The sequence below is a fragment of the Cynocephalus volans genome, chromosome 10 (genome assembly GCF_027409185.1).
Source record: "Cynocephalus volans isolate mCynVol1 chromosome 10, mCynVol1.pri, whole genome shotgun sequence".
Classification (NCBI taxonomy): Eukaryota; Metazoa; Chordata; class Mammalia; order Dermoptera; family Cynocephalidae; genus Cynocephalus; species Cynocephalus volans.
Genome location: NC_084469.1, coordinates 92,467,266 through 92,485,907, shown reverse-complemented (window position 1 = coordinate 92,485,907; position 18,642 = coordinate 92,467,266). Strand labels below are relative to the sequence as shown.

The window sequence follows — 18,642 nt, the reverse complement described above, 5'->3', positions numbered from 1 at the left end:
CAGCCACAAGGAACTACATTCTGCCAACAACCCCATGCACTTGAAAGCAGATCTTTCCCCTGTCGAGCCTTCAGATGAGACCTCAGCCTCGGCTGACAACTTGATTGCAATCTGATGAGAGACCCTGAGCAGGGGTCCCAGCTAAGTGGAGCCTGCATTCCTGACCCCCAGAAACTGTGAGATAATAACACGTGTGTTGTTTCATGTTGTTTCACAGCAAAGAAAATGAATACACCACTTTATCCACTGAATGCTACTCAATAGTCAACTGCTGGCTCCATTTTTATAAGTCTGCAAAATTTGAGCTATAAGCTGTCTCTCCATCATAACAGTTAATGCTTTTTTAAAAAGCTTTTCTTGTTAAGAAGGCTGTGGCTTAAGAAAAATAGCTCTGCGATCTTTGTAGAATGGCACCTTACTGCTCTGGCCTCTAGCTTCCTGCTCTGTAAAATGGGCACCGTGCAATGCCTGTCACCTGGCTGATTTTTGCCTCTCTGGGATACCAAGTTTGGAGAGGTGGTAGCAGGAGGATCCCTGACACCTTTGCCTCAGACACTTCTCAGTGTCAAAAGCCAACAAATTTCCTTTCTCACTTAAGGCAGTGGTTTCTGTGCTTGCAACTAGAAGCCCCAAGATGTTGCCTTGGGTGCATTAACCCGCATCCAGCCTCCTGTTGAGTGATTCTCTGACATTCACGAGACCCAAGCAAACTTTCACCCCAAACTCAGCGTGTCCACAGCCTGCAGAGAAGACTTTTTCTCCAGAGGAAGTGAGTCACCTTTCCATTTTCTGCAAAGGTGATCTGATGACCTCCTCTTGGCCTCAGTGCCTCCTGGGACTCTGCCTCCAACATGTGGGTGGAGAGGGACTCATACCAGGCCTCTGACACACTTTTCCCCATTAGAATCCCACACAAAAGGAAGCTGGGAACGCAATCCCGTCCTATTTCCCTTGAGGGAGCTCCAGGGAGGTGCGCACTTGGCGGGGGCTTCCCTGGAGGGCGTGGGGCTGACACGCAGGACACCCAGTTAGACTTGAAGTTCAGACAAACCAGACATACTTTTGTAGCGTTAAGTATGTCCCTGTGATGGTTAATTTTATGTGTCTACGCGGCCAGGCCACAGTGACCACTCGCTTGGTCAAACATTATTCTGGATGTTGCTAAGCAGGTGTTTTTACATGTGATTCTCACTCACATCAGTGGACTCTGAGTAAAGCAGGGGACCCTCCACCGTGTGCGTGGGCCTTATCGAAGCAGTTGACGGCCTAAGAGAAAAGACTGAGGTCCCCCAGGAAGAGCAAATTCTGCCTCCAGCCTGTCTTCAGCAGCAGCTCTGCCCAGGTCTCCCGCCTGCCCTGCAGATTTCAGACCTGCCAGCCCCAGATCGTGTGAGCCAACTCTGAACCTTGACCTTGGTGTTATTAACACTGTGCTGTAAACAACCAGGCTAACCGGCCAGCCCCCCAATTCTTTAAAATAAATCTCCATCTCTCTCTCTTTTTCTTTTTCTATGTGTGTGTGTGTGTGTGTGTGTGTGTGTGTTCACCTGATTGGTTCTGTTTCTCTGGAGAACCCCATCTCCAATTCGTATTTCAGCTTAAGTGTGTCTCATGCAATATTTGGGACATACTTACTGAAAAAAAACTTTTGTTGTTTAACTGAAATCCGAATGTACCTGTGTGTGCTTTGTGTTTACTGTTAAGTCTGGCGACCCCATGCTGGGGCCCAGCCAGCATGCTCCATCCTCAGGGGAGCTCGTCCCTGCTGGGAACAGTCACTCCGTGTGCACGTCCCGGCCACCATCCAGAGCCACTGAGAAAGGGGAGACGTGGGGGCAGCGGGGACCGAGGCTCTGCAACACATGCCCCTTTATTCTTCCGCTTGAGGTGAATCGACTCCTGAGAGCCAGAGGATCTCTAAGAATCACTTGATGAAATGTTTTAGGGACAAAAGACACCAACATTCGCTTCTGTGATCAGAGCTGGAAACTTGAATTTAGTGTCTGAGAGCACTGGGGTCCCCCCCAACACACACACACTGTGTTCATTCAGCCCCAGCCACCTCTGCTGTCCCTGCCCCACAGGGTTTCTAACATTCCTGTGTTCTCTGAATTGTCTCGTCATCGCCATCATTAGCTCGAAGAAAGGGCTCTGCTGCTATTGAGCATCGAATACAGAAGCACTATTCATCCCACTTTCCACCCATCCGATATTTACAAGGGGCCAGGCCAGCCCGGCTGTGTCGTGCAGGGTACACTGCCCCGAATGAGGCAGATATGGTTCTGTGAGCTCATAGCACTGAAATCTTAGGAGGAGAGGCCCAAATAAATTGAAATTTTGTTATCAGATCCTTTTGTGGTTTGTAAGTGTGAAGATTGGGTTTTCACTCTACTCTGTAAGATGTGCCTCCTGCAGACCTTGTTACGGCATTAACACTACCCATCGGATGTGATAAAAAAAATAATAATAATAAAACAAAATAACTACCATAAAGGCTCAAAACTAGAAGTGCATTCATGGGGCTTTGAGTCTGTGTACAGACAGGGGTGCCAAGGGAGGGTTTCCCAAAGGAGTGGCTAGTTATCCAAGTTTGGAAGGATAAGTGAGAATTCAGTGAGTGACCCGTTCAAGGAACAAATTCCATACAGCAATGACAACACATGGGAAAGCCCCGTGACAGGAAGGAGGAAGTAAAGACCATCGTAGAGAAAGTGCATTAGTCAGCTACAGCTGCATAACAAATTCCCACAAACTTAGCAGCTTAAAACAACACACACCTAGGGGCCAGCCCGTGGCTCACTCGGGAGAGTGTGGTGCTGATAACACCAAGGCCACGGGTTCGGATCCCATATAGGGATGGCCGGTTTGCTCACTGGCTGAGCGTGGTGCTGCCAACACCAAGTCAAGGGTTAAGATCCCCTTACCGGTCATCTTTAAAAAAAAAAAAAAAATAGATGTGTGTTTTGTTTTTTTTAAAGATGACTGGTAAGGGGATCTTAACCCTTGACTTGGTGTTGGCAGCACCACGCTCAGCCAGTGAGCGAACCGGCCATCCGTATATGGGATCCGAACCCGGGGCCTTGGTGTTATCAGCACCGCACTCTCCCGAGTGAGCCACGGGCCGGCCCCCAAAAACACACATCTATTAACCCACAGTTTCCGTGGGCCAGAATTCTGACATGTTTTAGCCATTCCTCTGCTCAGGGTCCCACAAGGCTACCATGAAGCTGTCAACTGGGCTGTGTTCTCCTCTGGAGGCTCAGCTGAGGAAGAGTCCACTTTCCAGCTCCTGCAGTCATTGGCAGGATGTGTTTGCTTGCGATGGTTGGACTGAGGTCCCCGTCTTCTTGCTCATTGTTGGCCAAGGGCTGATCTCAGGTCCTGTGGGCCTCCATCTCACAGCCCCCTAACAACGTGGCAGCTACTCCTTCAAGGCCAGCAGGGGACACTCGCTCCAGTCTGCTAGGACGGAGTCTTATAGAACGTAATGTCATCATGGGAGCCGTGCCCTGTCTCCTTGCTCATATAATGTCATCTACTCCAGAGAGAAAGTATGGCATCATATTCATGGTGAATATGACATAGATTCCATGTGGAATATGGATTCATATCCATGTGGGGTTCTACCCAGCCTCAGAGGGGAGGGATTATACAAGGTGTGCACACCCGGGGTCAGGAATTCTCAGAACCGTCTTAGAATTCGTATCCCTGAGAAAGCGAGGCAGGTGGTCTGAGGTTGGAGTTGGGATAAACAGGCCCTGACCAAGTGGGACCTCTTCTCCTAAGAGGAAAGCTGGTGCCCACACAGGGGTCCGTGTTCAAAAGAGCAGACACTGAAAACACCCTAAGTGACCACCGAGAGGGAGCTGGATACGTGAACAGTCACACAGCTAAACCAGCAAAGTAGAAAACGTCAGCCATTGGCCCTGTGTGGCTATTAAAATGGAAATCAATTAAAATAAAATAAATAAAATTCCATTCCTGAGCCACGCCAGCCACATGTCAAGCACTCAACAGCCACGGAGGGCGAGCCGCTACCACACTGGACGCTCGACGCAGGGTCTCCCCGTCACCACAGAACGTTCTGTCAGGCAGCGCTGCGGCGGACAGGAGTTAGCACGCCGCAGGCTGAGGGCCACATCTGGTCTCCCACCTCTTTTTTGTGAATAAATATTTGGAGGGGGGCAAGGACACAGCCGTGCCATTCATGCATAAATTTGTGCATATGTCGCTTACGGTGCTTTCACACTACGATGGCCACGTAGGGGCATCCACAGAGACTGTCTGGCCCACAAAAGTAGAAAATATTTACTCCCTTTGGCCCTTTACAGAACGTGTACCACGCACTGGTCTTTCCTACACTGTAATTAGAAGGAATAAGAGACCCACATTCATACCAACGCGACCAATCCTGTAAGGCATCAAAGCACAAAATCACACAACCCTGCACAAAACAGGGCAGTGTTTCTTGTGCATGTGTGTCTTTAACTCATGGCCTAGAAGATTAATGTATTAAACTATTAATGGTAGTTTCCACTGGGGGGTTAGATGGAAGATGGAGTTGGGAGGGTTTTTTTTTGTCTTGTCCTATAAAACAGTCATTCTCACCAGGGGTGATTCTATGCCCGGGGACACTGGGCAGTGTCTGGGGACATTTGTGGTTGTCACGACGGGAGGAGCTCCTGGCATGGAGTGGGTGGAGGCAGGGACGCTGCTCAGCACATGCAGTGCCCAGGACGCCCCACCACAGAGGAGGATCCGGCCCCTGTGTCCACAGTGCCGAGGGGGAGAAACCCCGCTACATACTTAGGGTACCTTTTAGAATGAGAATGTGTTCATTCGGTAAAAAAAAAAAAAAAAAAAAAAAGAATAGGATGGGAACAGAGGACTTTAGAAGGTCCCAAGGAAGTACGAAGTTCCTGGGGTACTGATTAGCCAAGGTTGGGAATACTGGATATACTGTTGGTCCTAAACTATGTGTGTCAAATGGAATTTAGCACCTTGAAGGGGTCAGCAGGACCACAGCAGCAGGAAAAGGGGTCCCGGAAGAAGGAAGGAGGCAGCCAAAGCCCAGAGGCATGGCAATGAGATGTGTTTAGGGAAGCGCAGGCTTGGGGTGGGCTGGGGAAAGGTGCATGGTGGGGCAGGGCACAGAGCAGGCGAGGGGCGAGTCAGTCTCAGAAGTTCAAACCTTGTCCTAGGACAAACACTGTCAAGACAATGGAGAGCTGTTCAGTGTCAAGCAAATTTAGAAAGCTTTTGCCAGACGCATTCCTGATTCTCTTTCTAGGTATCCCACCAACACCCACAGTGACCCACTGTCCCAGGTTTTCCAAGACTGCCCGTTTTAGCACCAAAAGTCCCGTGTCTCAGGAGACCCCTCAATTCCGAGCAAACCAGGACAGTGGGCACGCTGTAGGTAACACCTAAACACGGTCAGTCCAAAACTGAATGTGGGGCTGCCCAGTTGGCTCAGTTGGTTAGAGCGTGGTGTTAGAATACCAAGGTCAAGGGTTCGGATCCCCGCACTGGCCAGCTGCCAAGGAAAAAAGCCACTGAACGTATTTCCTTTATCCAAACTGCCTCCCATCCACACTGTCGCCCAAGCCCTGAATCCTTCTTCTTTACTCATTCCTGCAAATTCTACCTCCTGAATTTCTGCAGAACAGGGGTCACCAAACTTCCTCTGCAAAGGGCCAGCTGCTTTCTGCAAACGGTAAATGCCTTCAGCTTTGCAGCCACAAAGTCTCTGTTACAACAGAACTCTGCTCTTGTCACAAAAAAGTGGCCATAGACTGTAACACATTGACAGATGGCTATGGCTGTGTTCCGGCTTCTTTTATAAAAACAAGGAACAGACTAAAGTTAGCCTGTTGGCCATAACTTGCTGACCTTTGGTTTAGAATCCTTCATTTGTCTTTCTCCCCACTCCCAGTGCAGGTTATCACCGTCTCCCACCTGAATTATTGCAGCAATTTCAATCCCTCTGATCCATTATCTGCACTAAAGCCAGGGTGATCTCTCAACAGGAAAATCCACACCTACTCTCTGCCCATATGCAGTAAAACCCAATGGGTAAAAGGCAGAAAAACAAAGTAAAACCAAGCCTTTCTAGAGAGACACATCTCATCCCAGGTTATACAAGATTCTCACAGACAAAAGTGTGCTAAAGATGAGCTCACAACCCAAAATTGTAAAACATACTGGGGAAAAAAAAAACACCATGAGCAAGTCAGCAGACACAAGAACACAGCATTAGATATCCAAGAAACTCAGAAAATAAAATGATCAGAGATTATACAGTAAATATGCTTAAAATTCTTACAGACACAAAATAATGGAAAATATTAAAAATGACACCATAAAAATATGAAAAGAACTTTTAAAAAATTCTAGAAATAAAAACTATAGTAGTCAGGATTAAATTCTCAATAGATGTGTTAAACAACAAACTAGACATAGGTGGAGAAAGAATGATCTGGAAGACAGATCTATTACCCAGAATGCAGCAAAGACAAGAAAAGAGATGAAAAAACTAGGAAAGAGGTTAATACATATGGAAAAAAGAGAGAACATCTCTGTATCTCATAGGAGTTCCAGGAGAGAAGAGGGAAAATGGAAGAGTCACAATATTAAAAGATAAATTAGCAGAGAATTTGTTAGAGTTGTTGAAAGATATGAATCTTCAGATTTGAAAAGTACAGTCCTAAGCATGTTACACAAAACAAATCCTCAGCCTGAATCCACACAATAAAAATGAAGAGAAAATTATAGAAGTAACCAGAGAGTAAAAATACAAAGGGGTGCTGATTAAGAGTCACAGCAGATTTTTAAAAATCAGAAATGAAAGAAAATATTACCTTCAAAGTGCTGAGAGGAAATGTGTGTGAATTAACAATGACATACCTACATGCACCAAGTCAACAAAGAGAATGGAATACAGGCATTTCTAGGAAATATTGAGAATTTACTGCTGATCGACCTTCACTGAAGAAACCACTAAGGACATTAGAAGATTGATTTAAAAATTAACCCAAAGAAAACAGAAAGACGGCAATAATTCAACAACAAAAGAAGAAGTTAATAAATAGAAATAAAAACCAACGGTAAAATATTTTTGAATCCACTCCAAAGCAAATTGTTTGGAAAGACTAATAAAAAATCAAACACCTTAAGGTCAATCATGAAAAAAATAGAGAAAAAGGTGCACACACACACACATAGAGCATTAGATGAATAAATAATATATGTGGAAACAGATTAAATACATGATTTCTTATAAAAACAACTTGAAGAAGGAACACAGAACCTGAACAGATGCTAACGTGTTAAGTAAACACACAACTTAAAATATACGTGCAAATGCAAATAAATAAAAATAGCCACTGAGAGCAGACTTCAAGGAAGAATTTACCCAGAAGAAATGAAACTTTTTCTTAGAGACGCAACTAAGGAGACAGCTCTGGTGGGGAGACAAGGGGGAGCAGAATCTGGGGGGTGAGATCTCATTATGAGAACATGTAGTAGAATATCTGGCATTTCCCAAAAACAAAGGTGCAGTCTTCGTCCTCACATTCTAGGAGGTGACCTCGGAGCCTGTGGAAGGTCATGATAGGAGCATCTTTGTTGGCCTGGAGCCGTGGGTCATGGTGTGGTTTAGGGTGGGGGACCAGCCACATCAGAAGGAGCAAAGACGTGGCTTAGGCCAGGGGCCGCGGGTCACACGGTATCAGTCATCTGGAGGCTGAGACAACCACACGGGCAATCAATCGACCACACCTATGTGGTGGCGCCCCAATAAAAACTCTGAACCCTGAAGCTCAGGTGACCTTCGCTGCTTGGCAATGCCCCATGTGCGTTGTCACACGTCGGTGTCAGGAGAACAGCACATCCTGACTGCACAGGGAGAGAACAATGGAGCTTTGTGCTGGTGTTTCTTGTAGATTCAGCCCTGGGTGTCTCTCCCTCTGGCTGATCTTAATCTGTAACCTTAGTCCCTGTAATAAACTCTAACAGTGACGATCGTAGGTTTTAGTGAGTTTTGCTTTGGAAACCCACCTATATTCATTTCCTAGGCTGCCATGACAGAGGACTGTAGACTGGGTGGCTTCACATCAGAAATTAATTCTCTCAGGGGTCAGGAGGCTGGAAGTCCAAGGTCAAGGCGGGGCAGGGCTGGTTCCTTCTGAGGCTGAGGCGGAATCGACCCCAGGCCTGTCCCCAGCTCCTGGTGGCTGCGGCAGTCCTCGGCGTTCCTTGGCTTGGAGAAACATTGCCCTGATCTCTGCCTCCATCTTCACGTGGGGTTCTCCTTGTGTGCGTGTCTGTGTCCAAATGTCCTTATAAAATAAGGACACAATCATATTGGATTAGGGCCCACACTAATGACCTCACCTTGATTACCTCTGTAAAGACCCTATTTCCAAATAAGGTCACATTCTGAGGTCCTGGGGTTTAGGACTTGCACATATAAATTTGGGGGTGTGGAGGGACACACAATTCAATCCTTAACAGCTCTGAACTTGCAATTGATGTGAGAAGAGAGGGCGGTCTTGCCTGGAGACTGTGACCTCTAGCCTTGTAGTGGGCCCTAAACTCCGTGCAGAGGAAAAAGGCTAAAAAGAGAGAGACTTCGGGCCGGCCCGTGGCTCACTCAGGAGAGTGCGGTGCTGATAACATCAAGGCCCCGGGTTCGGATCCCATATACGGATGGCCGGTTCGCTCACTGGCTGAGCGTGGTGCTGCCAACACCAAGTCAAGGGTTAAGATCCCCTTACCGGTCATCTTTTAAAAAAAATAAATAAATAAAAATAAAAAGAGAGAGACTTCACAGCCATTACGATGGCTGCCATGAAAAAAACAGAAAATTACAAGTGTGGGTGAGGATGTGGGGAAATTGGAGGCTTCGTGCGTTGCTGGTGGGAGTGTAAATGGTGCAGCCGCTGTGGAAAACAGCCTGACGGTTCCTCAAAAAGTTAAGCAGAATCACCACGTGATCCAGCATTCCACCCGGGGAGATGCCCAAGAGAGCTGAGAGCAGGGACTCGAAGGGACATTTGCACACCCATGTTCACAGCAGGGTGACTTGCAATAGCCAAAAGGCAGAAATAGCCCAAGTGTCCATCCTCAGGTGACCAGATAAACACAACGTGGTCCATCCATAGCTGGCGTCTATGGACAAAGACGGAGCCTCAGGAGGAGGTGGCAGGAGACACCGCCGCCCAGGACGACTCGCTCCTGAGTTCCCCGTGACCGCTCTCTGGCCGCGCGTCTGTGCATTTCTGCCCCGGCACGACCCGGCTGGCCCTCGTCAGAGGGCAGAGAGATCGCGTCCCCGCGGCTGGCAGGCCTGCTGGAGAGCAGACGGGAATCAGGCTACAAAACCTGCCTTGGAACCAAGCGAAGCTTAGAAAGAGTCAGGACTCTTCAGTCCAAAAAGTCTGACAGCGTCTCAAGTTCTTTCATAGAAGTGGCCTTTTGCGTGGGTCCTGTGGCTGGCAGAATGACCCCAAAGTTGTCCACATCTCAATCCCCACAACTCGTGCCTAAGGTGCCTTTCATGGCAAAAGGGACTCTGTAGCTGGAACTAAGTTAAGGGTCTTGAGACGCGAGGTTACCCTGCACTCTCCAGGGGGCCAGGGTCATGACAAGGGTCCTTCTAAGAAGCTCGCCCCACTGGCTCCTGCCATCCCCGTGGCTTTTCCATTCTCCCCGACCCTGGGAGTCCCCTCCCTCTGAAACACTTAGCCCAGCTCAGCCATCGTGCTGTAATGGCCTGAGTGTTTGCATCCCCCCAAATTCTCAGGCGGGAGCCCTAATCCCCGGTGTGATGGTGTTGGGAGGTGGGGCCTTCAGGAGACGATTAGGTTTAGATGAGGTCATGAGGATAGTGGGGCCCCATGATGGGATCAGTGCCCTTATACGAGGAGAGGCCAGAGCTCCGTCACTCTGCTCCATGTAAGGACACAGTGAGAAGGTGGCCATCTGCAAGCCGGGAAGAGAGCCCTTGCCAGACACCCACCCTGATGGCACCTTGCTCTTGAACTTTGAGCCTCCAGAACTGTGAGAGAATACATTTCTATCACTTAAGCTGCCCGGTCTATAGTAACCTGTCCAAGCAGACTAAGGCACCCACCATCAGTTCCAAGTACAGACGTCACCTCCCGCAGGGAAGGGCCCCCAAGGCAGGGAGAGCCTGGGGCTTGCCCTCCGCGGCCCGCTCAGGGCCCAGTTGCATGCACGATACAGTAGAAGCTCGAAGAATGAGCCAAACGAATGGAGGGGTGAATGAATGAGTTTCTGATGAAATTCGGTCTCGTCTGGTCAGAAGGTGAAAGCACTAAGGCCTAAAGAGAAAGCAACGGGCAACCGCCAGGCTCAGCTCCTCCATAAGCACAGCAGCCCAGAGCCTGGGGCTCATGAAAATGCTTTCGTTTCAACTGCTTTTAAAATCAGAAGAAAACAATGAATAGAATAGTAACAGTAGAAATGAGGAGGAGAGATACAGGAGTCCAGCGTGAGTGATGCGCAGCTTGATACCACACAGCGGTGAGGCACTGTTTCCATCACGTCTTTGGGCAGGGAGTTCCCCCGTGGCAAAGTGATCTGAGCTCACGAAAGTCATGATGCAGCCACGAGAGCCAAGTGCAGGGAACACTGGAGAACTCGTGAATTCAATTGTCTTAACGTTGTTGAGGTAACACCGTTCACATCCATTGGGACGGCTACTATATTGAAACAAAACAACAACAACAACAACAAAAGAAACCCCAGAAAAAACAGGCGTTGGTGAGGATGTAAAGAACTCGGAACCCTGCACGCCACCGGGACTGGAACGTGGTGCAGCCGCTGTGGCCTGTGGCTCAGCCACGGAAAGGAAGGCAGTCCTGGCACGTGCTACGGCGTGGATGGACCTTGAGGGGACAGCATTTGTGGCTGAGAAGCTGACGATTTTACCAAGGGCGACGTCGCCAGCGTGCTTATTAGCTTTGCAAAAGGTCGACTAAGAATCTCGAAATAGCCACCTCCCTGGGTAACGTGTGAGGCAAAGAAAACAAGACCCGAACACCGGACCCATCCCGGGGCAGCCATCAGCCTCCAGTTCTTACGGTCAGTTTAAAACCAACTTTTTCAAAACACTCACATTTCTAAATTGAAATGAACTTTTGACCAAGATGAAAGTCCATTCAAGGTTCATAAGAAAAGAAAGAAAGAAAAGAAAATCAGCCAAAACAGATTATTCAGTGCCAGGGAGACCAAAAAACAAAGCCGCCTGTTTAGATGGACCTTTGTCTTTTCACTCAGATGCTTTGGGGACGTCTGTCTCCAACAGGCGACTTACTTAAAAGAGAGGCACCGGGAGAGAAGGTTCCAGAAGATCCTTCACGCTGCTGATTTCGGACTATAGAATATCTTCTAGAATTTGTCTTATTCTTATTTTTTGCAAAGACTGGGGGTGGGAGAGAATGAAACACAAAAGCTAAACAGACAGAGGGAAGGCAGCTGATTAGAAGAAACAGGAGCGGACACAGAGGGCGCTTTCTGGCTCACACCGTGACCCTGGGCTGAGAGTCGGCCCTTAACAGGACAGGCATCGTTCATGTTTTGTAAAGCGATGCAGGAGGGTAAGTTACCGGCTGAGTCTGAGAGACACGTGGGAACACCCCAGACAAATCTAAACGGTGAATGTGCAGCTGGAGAACAAGAGAAGTGGGTAGGAGGGACCCTGCTGTCCTGAGTTACAGGAGTGATTGGTAAAAGCTTCCAGAAGGATCGACGCCGGATCTAAGACCTGAACGGCGCGCCAGGAGACAGGGAAGCAAAACGTAAGACAAAAGCACAGAGCTTAGACAGCTAACTCGAGACTGACCAGCACTGACCTCTGCAAACCGAGCATGGGTCCCCACCCGCCGCGGCTCCACAGACGCCAAACCCCAGCATCCTCCGGCCCAGGGCCGAGGCAAGGCCTGACTCTCACCCCGACTTGGCAGGGGTGGCCTGACACTAAGCGTCCCAGACCCTCCAGGACTGTTTCAGCTTTAACCTGGAAGCTGTGGGACATCTGGTCGACCTCCTCCCCCTCTGTCTTTATTGGCCAGGAGGGTCTGGAGCGGTTTGGGGGTTCCCAAGCAGGTGCAAAGCAACAGGACTTTGTGAGCAGAGCTGTGCGCAACCGTGAATGAGACAGGAACATCTGTTTCCAGCCTCCTCACGGTGCCAGGGAGAGTCTCGGTGCAGGGCCAACGTGTCCTTAAGGCCACTCTAGTGCTTGCCAGTGTCTGTTCTCAAAGAGAGAGTGAGCCTCAGGCACGGAGCCTTCGCGCAGGACACCCGAGGCCAAGGACCGAGGCAGGCAAGGGAGGCCGTGTCCTCGGAGGCAGAGCTGAAGGGAGCGCCGGAAACCTGTCACCAATACTGTCACGCAATACTTTCTAAAAATCAAAATTAATGCCAGCAAATCCATGACCAACAAAATATGGACATTTTACATAAGGACAGGATTCACCCTTCTGACCCACCCTGCTCGCCTGCCCCTAATCCCAGCCCTGCCGGGCGCCGTCTTTGTTTAACATGCTGATACTTTGCACTCCGGGGATCCTTCTGCATTCATCTATATTTCACAGCCTTGCATTACTATAGTATTTCTTTTGATCTCTGAGTTTTTGTGGCTTTCCCTTAAATTTTGTGACCGAGGCGAGTGCCTCGTTCCCTCACCTTAATCCAGGTGCTGGAGGAAAGTAACAATTTAATACTGCGGTTTTGCTCTCTTTCTATGGATTTATTTCTCAGTTGCATTCCCTGCTTGTTTCTATGTGTGCGTGGCAGTGACTAAGTTTTCTTTAAAAAAAAAACAAACTTTTTTAGGTTTGAAAAGTAGGGCTGTTATCATGCCAAGGTCAAGGGTCCGGATCCCCATACTGGCCAGCCACCAAAAGTAAAAAATAAATTAAAAATAGAAATAAAAATCAGAAAGAGGGCTGGCCAGTGAGCTCACTTGGTTAGAGCTGGGTGTTGAGAACACCAGGGCCAAGGGCTAGATCTGTACTGGCCAGCTGCCAAAACACAAAAATTAATTAATTAATTAATTGTGAAAAGTAGAAAGTTGACCACTTAAAGAAGATGAAGTAAGTATTTGCACGGACTACCCGCACACACGCACCCTCCCCTGCAATCCCATCCAGCCCCACAGTTGTCATAACATCTCTGATGTCTACAAGCTCCAGCCCAGACTCCTTTTCTGAATTCCCCACTCAGGTCCAGCTGGCTTCTGGAACCTCCTTCGGGGTGACCGTGGTGGACAGACGTAAGGTGAACCCCAATGACTCCTCTTTCCCGATGTTCACATCCCCGTGGAATCTCCTCCCTGTGAGTGTGGGCAGGACCTGTGGCTTTCTTCTAGCCAATAGAATATGGCCAAGGTGACGGAAGAAGTGTCAGATTCCTTTACATTATATAAGGCTCTACCGTAGCCGACAGGAGCTGACGACCCTCCTTGCTGGCTTGATGAAGCAGGTGGCTGTGGTGGAGAAGCCCGCCGTGCAGAGGAACTGTGGGCAGCCTTTGGGAGCCTTTGGCCACCAACTGACAGCCATCCAGACGCTGGGCCCTCAGACATCTGCCCACACCCTGACTGAGCTTGAACATGGATCCTTCCCCAGACGAGCCTTCGGAGGAGAATGCAGCCCGGCCAACACTGTGCACGCAGCCTTGTCAGACTCTGAGCAGCAAAGCCAGCCAAGCCATGCCTACACCCCCAACCCACAGAAACTGTGAGATAAAAACAGGACCTGCTTCATGTCACCACATTTGTGATAATTGGCAGAAAATTAATACAATGACAGGTTTTTCAAACTTGACACACACCAAACCGAGCTCCTGACATCTGCCCTCACCCCACTAAAAAATATCCGTTCCTCCCACAGCCTTCCCCGTCTCAGACAGCAGCTCCGATTTTATGATCACTCAGGCTGAACACCCCTGGAGTCATCCCTGACGCCCCTCACACCCCCATCCATCCATCCGAGAATGCTGTCAGTCCCCACCTTCAAGCCGTAGCTAGAACTCAGCCACCTCCGTCATGTGTGGCCTGGTCTACACAGAGTATTACCCCAGCCTCAACGCACAACCGACACTTCTATCCCCACCTGCCTGGCTTCTTCTCAACACGGCAGCCTGAGGGAGGCAGCTAAAATCTGAGTCACACCACGTCCCACCTCTGCTCAAAGCTCCCCACAGCGACCTGGTCCCACCCCACTCTTTGCTGTCTGTCGTCAGCTCCTATTTCTCCTTGTTTCCCTCCCTCCCTCGGCTCCAGCCCCACGGGCCTCCTGCTGCTCCTCAAACACACCAGGCACAGTCCTGCCTCAGGGCCTTTGCACGTGCCGTGCCTTCTGCCTGACCTGCCCACCTGCGTCCTCACGGCCGTCACCACTGCCCTCTCCTACACATCTCCTACTGTATTTTTTTTCTCTTCAATTTTGCAAGCTGTCCCCATGGGAATAGATGTGAGTGATGGTTTCCGCCAAGGTGCAAAGCCTGGCGTCACTTCGATTGCCGTTCCCCTTCCCTTGGGAGAAGGGGTTGACCACTAGAAAAGGGGCCAGGGAAAAACAGCCACACGTGCTTGTCTCTGTTGTTCAGCCCGGCATGTGCTGGGACAGTGAGTGATCTCCCTCTGCACCTCTGTCCCTGCGATTCCGGGGAGTTATGATTTGACAACCACAGCCGGCACACCTTTCCTCAAGAGCCACGACACTGCAAAAATGCCACTCATAAAAATAAGGAGACAGCATTTTCTGCGTGACAGGCATTGCACTAAACAATATTCACATGTGTCATCTCATTTATTACCGCAACTCTCCTGTGAGACCAGCTGTGCTCTGATGAAAGAAAAAACAGAGGCACAGAGAGTTAGGAAACTTGCCCAAAGTCACAGGATGGGCCGGTTTAAAATATGTCCACAAACTCTTCAGGCTTCTCTGTTGGTGGAGCCTAATTTGCCTCCCGTTGGGTATGGGCTGGGCATAAAGACTCACTTTTCAATGATCTTCTTCTGTTTGATTTTATTTATTTTTTTGGTGGTTGGCAGGTGCAGGTATTGTGCTCTGGACCTTGGTGTGATCACATGATGCTCCAACCGAGCTCACTGGCCAGCCTTAATGACCCGCTTTTAATAAACAGAATGTAGCAGAAGCACGGAGTGAGACTTCTGAGGTCAGGTCACACAAGCACTGTGGCTTTTGTCTCTCTCTCTCTGGGGGAAGTCAGCCGCCATGTTGTGAGGAAGTTCAAGCCATGCTATGGAGACACCTGCGTGGCAAGGAACCGAGGCCTCCCACCGACAGCCACACAAGGCAGCCATCTCGGAAGCGGCTCCTCCAGCTCCAGTCGAACCTTCGGATAAGGCAGCCCCAGCCAGTGTCTGACTGCAGCCTCGTGAGAGACCTCGAGCCAGCAGGACCTGAATCCTTGACCCACAGAAACTGTGAGACGATAAATGTTTGTTGTTTTAATCTGCTAAACTCGGGGTGATTTATTATGCAGCAACAATAACTAACCCACAGGCCTCCAGACCCCATGCTCTTGCTGTCTGGCTTTCTGTTTCCCTCCCGCACTCTGTCTTCTTGGTGGCCCATTTTCTTCTCTTCAGCCAAGTGTCCTCGATGAATCTCCTCCCTGCTTTCAATGGCTGATGTTATCTAGTTGGTTAAGTCCACAGTTCAACCTCTCAAAGGGGGAACTGTGCCCTTGGGTTTGCTTTTTTGCAACCTGGGTTGTGTTTGTTGGGGTTCTCCAGAGACACAGAATCAATAGGATACGTTATAATTATGTGAGAGGGATTTATTAGTGGAAATTAGCTCACGGGGCTATGAAGAAAAGTCCCACGAGAGGCCGTCTATAAACCGGATGCAGGAAGCGTGGCTCAGTCCATGTCCAAAGGCCTCAAACCCAGGGAAGCTGATGGGGTCCTTGGTGTAAGTTCTGGAACCCAAAACCTGACAAGTCTCGAGCTCTGATGTCCACAGACAGGAGAGAAGAGTGTGTCCCAGCTCCAGTGGATTGGGAGAGAGCGTCACATCTTCCCTCTGTCTTTTGTCCTCTCCGGACCCCCAGCGGACTGGACGGTTCCCACCCACACTGAGGGTGGGTCTTTCCCACCCAGGCCACCCAGACTCTCATGCTAATCTCTGCTGGAAACACCCTCACGGACACACCTGAAAAGATGGCTTTACCAGGTTTCCCAGCATTCCTTCCTCTAGCCGAGTCGACACCTAGAATTAACCCTCACAGGGGTCAACCACCCACTTCCACAAGCCCCGAAGGTTCCCCTCGCTGGGCTCCTGGGCTTTGCGTCTCTCCCACTTCCGGCTCTCAGTGCTTGGACCGTCCTGCCCACCTCTCTGTGTGGCTTGTTTGTTTGTTTTTCTTTTGCCAGATCCAAGGTGATCGTGATCCTCGTCCAGTTTGTCCTTCGTCTTTGCACTCACGGCAGCTCGTCCGTGGAACGGGCGCCTCTTGTCTGTGCCACAACCTCTTTTATTTCCCCCAGTGCCCTCGCCTGGGGCCCAAATCTAGCCGGGAAAACCTACCCTCCCCCATCGCCCCAACTTCACGAATAAATCACTCAGCAAGCCTAAAGGAAATTTAATAAGCTTGCTCTTTTTTTTTTTTCTTGTCTATGGACTTTTTGTTAGGTTTTCATGGGAAGAGCTGTTTGTGGAAAAACTATTTGCAGCGGTGATATCTCATGTTCTTTCAGCTTTGTGACGTGCACGGGGGAAAAGGGGTCAGCGATCACAGAGGAGAGAAACGGTGACAAACACGGCTGATACCAAGGAAAACACACAGATTAAACAAACAGACCCCCAATCGCTCACTACTCATATAATTTAAAAGGATGCCGGGGGGCTGGCTGGATGCTCAACGGTTAGAGCACGATGCTGATAACACCAAGGTCCAGGGCTCATCCCTGTGCTGGCCAGCTGCCAAGAATAAAAATTATTAAAGTAATGCCGCTCCTAAATGCGATGTGGGATCCTGCATTGGAACACAGGACAGAAAAAAGGCATTAGTGGGAAAACAGGAATCCGAGTCAAGCCCGCCAAGACTACGGTGCCCTTGTTAATTCCTCAGTTTTGATCTTAGGGAGCTCGGTGGAGGGTCGGCGGGACCCTCTGTACTGGCCTTGCAGCTGAAGTGATGAAGGTAATGTGTAAAAAACAACACAGGGAGCCTTATGCAGATATCAGCTGATCATCCAGAATATGTCACCCTCTGCGGCCATTTGTGAGCCACGCACATGAAAATAAATGGCTCAGAGCAGCCTCAGCGCAGTGGGCGGGGGTGAGCCAGGCTCATCCCTGCAGGGAAGCAAAAGTTAGTGCCTCGTATTTGCGTGGGGCTCAGGACTTAAGCTGGTTAATTTAGCCCTCCCAATAATCCCACGGGATGGAGGGTCCGGCATGATTATCCCCATTTTACAGATGGGAAAACTGAGATGCGAAGAGGCTCTCATCTCGCTCTCTCTCTCTCTCTCTCTCTCTCTCTCTCTACCTCTCTCTCTCTCTCTCTCACTCTCACACACACACACACACACTCACACACACACACACACACTCACACACAACTCACACACTCACACACACTCACTCACACACACTCACACACACACATTCACACACTCACACACTCACACGCTCACACACACACACACACACACTCACACACACACATTCACACACTCACACACACACTCACACTCACACACACACACTCACACGCTCACACACACACACACACACACACACACACACACACACACACTCACACACACACACAGTTCTTAGAATTCCATAACTTCCCCCGCTTGCTGGGTGGCTTCTCTGTCAGGACAGGGGCCACTGCTTCCCAGGCCCAAGCTCGCAGGTAGGGCAGGTGAGCTGCCAGGGAAGCAGGGAGACCCTGAGCTGCAAACGCCACCCGGGCTCAGGTCCAACCTCGCCGAGCACCACGACACCTGCCCCAGCACGTGCCCTTCTCCCCGGCCACGCGTCCCCTTCCTCTGCCTTCACGGATAAGAACAGAAACCCGGACCCGGGAATTCCTTTGCTCCTGCTCCAATTCGCCTTCCCCGGAATCGGTAGGACGCGTGCAGCGATGATCAGAGAAATGCCCGCCTTTGCCAACGCACAGTGGCCCACCCGGGATCCCGCTCCACATTCAGTGCCCAGACCCTCAGCCAGCGGCGGCGACAGGATGAGGATTCTGACCGTTCGGGCTTCTCTGAACGCACGAGCACCTGGCGGCCGGAGTCCGCCCACACCGACACCTTGTGACCAAAGACTCTCCAACCTCCAGATTTCACACCCTAAACAGTCAGAATTCTGCAAAGTGAACTTGGGACGATACATGGATGCCCGTGAAGGACGGGACTCGAAGCCAGGGTGGGCTGCACGGTTCACTGGCCTGAATTCACGCGCCACAGTCGGGGGGTCTGCAGGGACGGGGGCTCCACGCTGCGCCGTCCTTGCTGGGCTCACGTTGCCTAATGGTCAGGTCAGCCGATATTCCAGATGGGGAGACTAGGAGGAGTGGTGTTCACACACACACATGGTACACACACCCTCACGCAACCATCCGCAA

The 18,642-nt window shown here is 49.9% G+C and overlaps 1 non-coding gene across 1 annotated transcript; it reads left to right on the top strand.

Annotated features, from left to right (window-relative positions):
• The first annotated feature begins 2,347 nt into the window (after positions 1 to 2,347).
• Positions 2,348 to 2,449, top strand: LOC134389878 (small nucleolar RNA U13). The gene has a single exon (XR_010024832.1). It is a non-coding gene; the product is annotated as a small nucleolar RNA U13 (small nucleolar RNA).
• The last annotated feature ends 16,193 nt before the right edge of the window (positions 2,450 to 18,642 follow it).